This window comes from Anopheles darlingi, chromosome 3 (genome assembly GCF_943734745.1).
Source record: "Anopheles darlingi chromosome 3, idAnoDarlMG_H_01, whole genome shotgun sequence".
Classification (NCBI taxonomy): Eukaryota; Metazoa; Arthropoda; class Insecta; order Diptera; family Culicidae; genus Anopheles; species Anopheles darlingi.
The window spans coordinates 64,234,542-64,242,041 of record NC_064875.1 but is presented as its reverse complement, the minus strand read 5'-3'; the positions used below and the strand labels follow the sequence as shown (position 1 = coordinate 64,242,041).

The following is a 7,500-nucleotide window of genomic DNA, read 5'->3' as shown; positions in this document are numbered from 1 at the left end:
CTTCACAAAGCAACCATCATCATGGCCGCTCCTCAATCGATTTACTGATCGCCAGCAATTTACCGAATGTCCTTCGGAATGGCCGTCTTGCTCAACTCGAAAGTTTCTCGAAAGTGTTGCCACAGCCAGACAAATGCGCAAACAAATTTAACAAAAAAAAAACGAAAAAAACGGAGAGAAAAAAAAAAACGAAACCAAACCAATCCGAACCCCGAGCGAGCGCGGCACTACAGCCAGCGCGGTGAGCAACAATCACTTGACCATGGCCCAGATTTACACACAAAACGAAACTCGCCGCCAGTGGCGTGTGCTCGGGCGCGCTCGCGGCTGCGGCGCTTTATTTCGGTCGCGAGTCAGCAGCCGCCCCATGAAGCGAGTGCCGCGTCAGGACTTGGCATCGGCCAAACCCCAGCGCAGAGCTCTTTATTTCCCGATTTCTGTTGCCTCAGATTCAGTTTTGTTGTGCTGCACTGCTGCAGACCGTGCAATTGAAGCTCGCGCTCAATTGAACGGGATTGGTTGCGTCTGCTGCTGACTTCTGGTGCTGGCTGGGTCTGTCTGTCTCTCTCGAGTGAGCTGCCAAGTGAGTGCGATACGTTTGCTGTTTCTGAATCTGGCTGGATGTTTCAATAACATGCACGAGAAAGGCGGCCAACAGAAGAGCATATTTATGATACTCGATAGTGCTCCGAGCCACGTACTATCTACCGGATCAGATGGCCAGAAGGGGCTTCCATCCTTTCCGAGCGCACTTTTCCCATATTTTTAGCCACCGTAAACCCCTTCACTCGACGGCAGAACTTAAGTGAAGAGAGAGAGAGAGAGAGGGGTCGGTATCGACTTGTGGAGGGCACTGTACAACGGACAGGTTGCGATGCCAGGGCAAGGATATTGAAAGTAGGTACCGCACGAGTACACGATGCACGATGCCCACGGGCTTATACACGTCCTGTCAACTACCAAACGGCGCCTACCACCGATGACCTATTGACCTACTTCTACACTGGCTGGCCGGCAGGCAGGTTGGCTGGAGGCAGAGAATTTATTTTCAGTTACTACCTTCCCTCCACGGACGAATCCTGCAGGCAGAGGGGTGGGTTGCAAGCGCTATGCACTTTTACACTTTGCACATCCCCAGCACCACACACACACACACACACGCTCGTTGTCACAACGTTGTTTCGGTGTTCAAAAGGACATTGGAGGCTTTCAATCTCATCCCTCAGCGCGCCTGCCTGCCTGCCTGCCTGCCCTTCGCTCGATGATAAGGAGTAATAAGAACATTAATGCCTGTAGGCGCTCTTCACACTCGCTGGGCTGGTTTCTGGGCTATTCAAAAAGATTCCTCGCTTATCCTCCGACAGAACAGCGATCGAGAACAGCAGTGTGCAGCCTGGTGCAGGGTGAGGGATGCAGTGTCAGCCACCGAAATGGGAAAAGCTGCCTCAGCAAACAAGAACGCGCTGTCCACAGCGAACTACTGCTGCTGCTGTTGCTGACGTGGACGTCGTGTGTGTGTGTGTGTGTGTTTCGGATTGTGCTACTTTTCATTTACATAGTTTCATTCAGCGACCTGCGGCCTAGGCTTGGACCGGACTCCGAAAAGGATCATCACGGAAAGTAGGTCCAGCATTGAAAGTGGGGCAGCAAACCAATGAGAAGCCAAACCTAGCTCTGCCTCCCTTAAGTTCCTGTGTGTTCTATGTGCCGTATGTGTGTGTGTGTGTGTGTGCGTGTGTGCTTGGTAAAGAATAAACGAGAAAGCAGAACAGGCGAACGGCTAAAGTAGAACGCATATCGCGGTCGGTTTGCAGCAATGGCGGTAGATGGCGCTGGTGAGGTGGTTACTTAGGGAGATGGACTTTTAATGGAAGTCCCTTTCTCCGCCACGTGTGATGGGGAGCTAGCATTTACTGCTTTGTATCAAAACGAGGCATATAATGACATTCCGATGAACCGATTTTAAAATCCGCACCGGCATCAAGTGCTTCGTCGAAATGATACCGAGCTTCCTGTTTACAGAACGACACGTGTGTTGCTTTGATTTCAAGCTGCCAAAACAATGTTTCGACATTGGAGCGCGCCGAGCGCCGGTGTGAGCGCGAGCTCTTCTCGGTGATTCATCTGTGCGCGTATTCCCCTCACGAACCCGGGACACAGCACAGAAGTAGGTAAACAACAACAGCAAATCCAGCGCCTTTTTTTTTGTTTTCCGAAGGAACAAAATGAGCGTGTTTGGCTTATGGTAAACAACTACTTTTGTGTCGTAGATGGGCCCTTATGTCGTGGTGCCCCACGGCACGGCTACAACCGATCACGCACCGGTATTGCGACCTTCGGATCTCCGGCTCCCGAAATAGAGACAAAACCAGATGTTCCAGAAGTTTAGCGCACAACAAAAAAAAAGGTAATATATTTGGAAGCTCCCCATCTACTGACACAGTCTCGCCAGGGAAAAAGGAAATGCACTCGCGACGGATGCCGCGACGTCTCGCAGCGTCCCGCAGCATAAATCACCGAATCTCTTGCGCGCGTATGGTTTTGATTTATGCTGCGCCCCCTCGATTTGTGTTGCTCTCGATTTCAGTCTCGAGGGAGTGCCACATTTCGTGGCACGCAAAATGCCACCAACCGACCGGCCACCACCGACCGCTTTCCGCCAATTAGCGGACCAACACGTTGATGTTGAGCCACCGATTCGAGCACGATTCCGAGTCGTACAGAAAATGAAAACCGTGGACGACGAAGGTTTACGACACGCCGCCACCACCTCCAACATTGGCAACGGTGGCCGCCACCGTAAAAATTTCTTTCTCGCGCGTTTGCACCACCACCACCACCACGTACCGCTTGCGTCGTGGCCGCGCGCCCGCCCGCGGATTGTGTGGCTGCGAAACCGCGGCCAACCTTGACACGCATTTTTGCCACACACAAAGACGAAGACGTCGGTGACGATGGCGAGACGATGAGGTTCCTTTGCTCACCGACCGACCGGGCGCACTACTGATCGATACGCCCTCCCTTGCCCCCCCCCCCCCCCCCCCCCCTTTGGTGTCGATCTTTACACAGAGAAGACACAGAAGACAGAAGAGTGCGAGTGCGATCCTCCCGGCCGTGTCTGTATTTGATGGATGATGGATCAACCGCAGTGTATTGAGAATGTTCCCCAATTTCGTTTACCAACAGACCAGACACAGAGGCTCAGGCACGCATCCAGTTGAACTGGATAAATAATCGCGAGGCGGTGCGTGGAAAGGCCGTCCTCGACTTCTGGCGAATTGGTTAAACGTTGAATTATTAATCAAACATAAATTAAGGCCCGATTGCCGGCCGTTTCGCACGTACGCACCCCGATTGCCGATCGAGACCTGTCCTGGCGGCGTCGGTACGCGTCGAACGCCAATTGTACAGCCGGCCGGCCGGCCGTCCTCTCTCTCTCTCTCTCTCTCTCTCTCTCTCTCTCTCTCTCTCTCTCTCTCTCTCTCTCTCCTTCTTTCTCTCTCTGGTCTGGCATACATCGGCGACAACAAAACAAAAAGACAATCTCAATCGAAGTTCAATTGCCAATTTCAATTACATGATTCAGTTTCTGTTGTGCTGTGCATTGATGTTTTTGGGGCGGGGGTGTGCAAGAAGAGTCTGCAGACCCAAATTATGTCATTATTGGGCTTGAGAGAGTGCGCCATCTTGCCTAATTATTGTTTGGAAATCAATAGGTCACAAACCGGTGCAAATGTGTTTGTTGGCAAACATTTGATGGTCATTATCATTAATTTGCAGATAGACCCCGTCCCTTGGTTTGACCGGAGCCGGCAACGACACAATATTATGGAAAATCAATAAACTGAAACATTCATAAGTAAACACCCAATGGACAACAATGCTGGAACAATGGAAAAATAGTAAAAAAAAACCATTGACACCCCTACTGACAGCAGAAAAGGACAAGCGAAACGCAGAAGGCTTTGGACGCTATTCGAGTTTGACATCGCTCATCCACCAGCGTTCCGTCAACATTCGACTCAAACAGCAGCAGCAGCAGCACGGGAACATTCCATTCCACCCTCGTAGTTCCGTTTTCCCTTTCCGTTAGGTTCTGCACTGAGGAAGGGGTAACCACAGAACGCGCGCAAAACCAGGCCAAGCGCAATAATAAGCCCCGCGGAGCTCAGGGCGCACCGTGTGACAAGCGTGGTTCGCTCCGGACTCCGAACCACCCCCAAGCGCCAAGCGAGTTCTTTAAGCGAGGCGCCTACCATGATGACGATGATGGCGGTGACGGTGACGGTTTGCTGCAAAGCCCGCGAAGTGCAGCGCAAGAACGTTCTGTAGTAAAGAGAACCGCAAGAACCATGCTGCACTACCACCACCACCACCGGCACCATCGGCACCGGCACCAGCACCAGCACGGTCTGGTAGTGAGCGGAGTACACACGGCGAGCGGTCTTAAAGGCACGAAAACGAATCTACACAAAATTAGGTTAAATACCTTCAGTCGATTCAATTACATAATGTGGAACAGCCACCTCTGACGGCGACCTGCGCCGCGACGGTCGCGACGACGACTTTGGCGACGGTGACGACGTTGGCGACGGTGACCGTTGTTCCTCGGTTCCGTGGCGGGTTTTTTGGTTTTTTACTTCCATTTTCCACTAGGTCAGCTCGGGGCGCGAGGCCCGCACATTCCGTTTACTCCTGTGTTCCTGTGCTCCCGGGAAGGGGTGTTTCGATTCTTGGCTCTAGAGAGGGAAGCTTGAAAGGATTCTGCTTCGCTCCACTAACCTACTGCCTCCTACCGAGCAACCCCACCCCGAGCGTTACACGCGAATGCATAATCCACTACAGTGGCACAATATGTGCTCACCTCCGTGTGTGTGTGTGTGCCGTTGCTGGCACTAGCCATTACTCACATTATGGCCAGCGAGCCATGGCTTATAAATTGCGTTCCGTTACGGAAGTAGAACTTTTTTCGCGAGCGCGAATTAGGTAAGCGACTCTCTAAACACACCTTTTTAATGCCTTTTTTCGTTGCTGTTGTTGTTCTGCTATCACAAGCGCCTCGGCTTCGCTCGACGCTCGGTTCCGTTTGCACCAAACGGGGTAGGGAACAAAAAAACATTAGGAAAGCAGCACAAGCGGCAGGGAGTTCTCAGCGGCTGGCCGGCCTGCTGGCTTTAGGTCGCCGCTATGCAATACTAACCGGGCGCCGCGGTACAACGCTACACAATGCGCCCTTACAACTCGCCCGTCTTGCAGCCCGCAGCAGCACTACAAATGGTGGTTCGCAGGAAATGGTCGTGCAACTTGGTGGAAACTTGGTTCCGCGGATCTTTTGCATCAAACACCAGCCCCCCGTTGCCACGCGAAGGGATTTGATTGGCAGCCAGCCCTCCCAGTTCTCGGCCCGTTGTGTGTGTGTGTGTGTTTTTTTTTAATTCTTCCACGCCAAACGCCTGCCAGGCACAACACCTTCGTGGCAGCCTAACCTCACAAAAAAAAAAAACAAGCCACCGCTGGAGTGCTGGCAGCAGCCTAGAAGAGTGATCACGTGCCGTGTGTTAGAGCAACGGTTGGGGGTGGCCATTCGTGGTGTTGTTGTTGTTGTTGCTTCATGTCGAAACCACAATCGCGCTTGCAATCACCGCCCTCTCGCCTTCTGCCTGCACTCTCCTCCAGTCGGAATGGAACGGAACGATCTCGGAAGCGCGAATTGCGGCGCTCTGTCGAGGAAGTCTTGCCCCCAGCAGCAGCAGCAGTAGAACCGTTTAGCACGGTTGCTTTAGCAGGCTTTACAGCTTCGCTGTTAAATGCTGGTCGTGACTAGAGGTGTTTGGGAGACACAAACACTTAAATTCATCAAATTTAATGGAGGGCCAAGATGGTATCCGATCCGGCGGCTATTAATTGATAAATGCGCTTCTTCTTTGCGAATATCGCAGGCATTCGCATGAATCGTCCCCGTGACCTACTTTGTGTACGGGGGATTAGTGTACTGTGTTTTAGTGCAGGTGCACTTTGATGCTGCGAACGCAGCCATCGCAAACGAGCAGGCTGCGTACTTGCGCGGACACTCCCTTCAACACAAGGAAAAACCGCATCATTCCCCCCCCCCCCCCTCTGTTGCGCCCTCTCTGCAACAGTTAATATTCGATTCTCTGCCGCCGCCAATTGGTTATGACATTTTCTGCTTCTACCCTCATCATTGCCGTTTTTGTTTCCACTTTGTTTATTTATTTTACATGAGCGAAACAAGAGCAACGAACACGCATTGCAGCACAACACAGTGCGCGACAGGGACGGCGAGCGCCATGTCGTCGTCCACTAAGACCCGGGCAGACATATGCCCGGTGGTGGAGCATGAAGAGAAGAAGAAGCAGAAGTAGAAGAAGGGAAGCTAATAAACGCTGTACTTGCCTTCACTGACCCACTGTACCGGCTACATGTCGGACACTACCGCCACCAAACCAAACCCTCAATGAGACACAATGAGACACACCAGACAACAGGGCCACAGGGCGTTGTTGGTGGGGTGGGTGAGGGGTACAACAACAAAAAAATGACAAAAGACAAAACAAATCAATCCCGACTACTACTCGCATATACAAAGTTGGTGCACAAATGGTGCACGCCAAGCTTTACACGCTACGGTGTGCCACCCGCTCAACCCCTCCGTGTCGAAGCTAAGGCAGGGCCAGAGGCCACGCAACGCAACCCCTTCGACAGTGAGGGGGGGGGGGGGTTTCTCACACGCACCAGTGTCGTCGTCATCGTCGTCGACGTCGTCGGTGGTAGGCCAAGCGCAACTCATTCAATTTATTGGCGCTTATGGACCCCCCCTACTCCACGTAAAGCCTTTAAGACGCTAGTTTGAGGGAGGAGGACAGGAGGTGTGGTGACATTTGGTGTCATTTGAAAATCCATTTTTCCCTCGATCGAGAGCGAGAGCGCGATGATCGCTCTCTCGCATTCTTGCTCACTGCAACCGCGCCTCTGACATGAATGAGAGAGTTCGGGTCTTGGAGCTGTTGGTGTGCGTTTCTGAGGGTGAAAGAGGGGGTGATGGTGGTGGCACGGGGGAGAATGGACACGGGGGGTTGGCCACTACTTTTTTTGCACACGCACACACACACATATACACAAACACACACTCTCACTCTCTTTCTCATTCAATCCTTCATTCGCCGCTCGCTCTCACGGCTCTCATACTCGGCCCCCCCTCCGCCACTCTGTGGCTGCTGCGTCCATTTTTAATGTCGGCGCGCGCGTTCGGCTCAAGTTGACAAGTAGGTCAGCGATTGAAATTGAGAGTGACTTTGTGTGACTTTTTCGCTGCGCCCTCCCCTCCTCCTAGGCCCTGTTCTCGTCCGTCCGTTGTGACCACAAGACGAGACAAGACGCGTTGACACACGCACATCATCATCATCATCATCATGCGCTGTGGCCATTTCGTCGTTGTCGCCATCCAGTTAACGCAATGTAACGCAGCCAAAATGGCAACAT

The 7,500-nt window shown here is 52.4% G+C and overlaps 1 protein-coding gene across 6 annotated transcripts in view; it reads right to left on the bottom strand.

Moving 5' to 3' along the window:
* LOC125954416 (nuclear hormone receptor FTZ-F1) overlaps positions 1 to 7,500 on the bottom strand; it is a 161,629-nt gene that overhangs the window by 6,361 nt on the left and 147,768 nt on the right. The window lies entirely within an intron of this gene.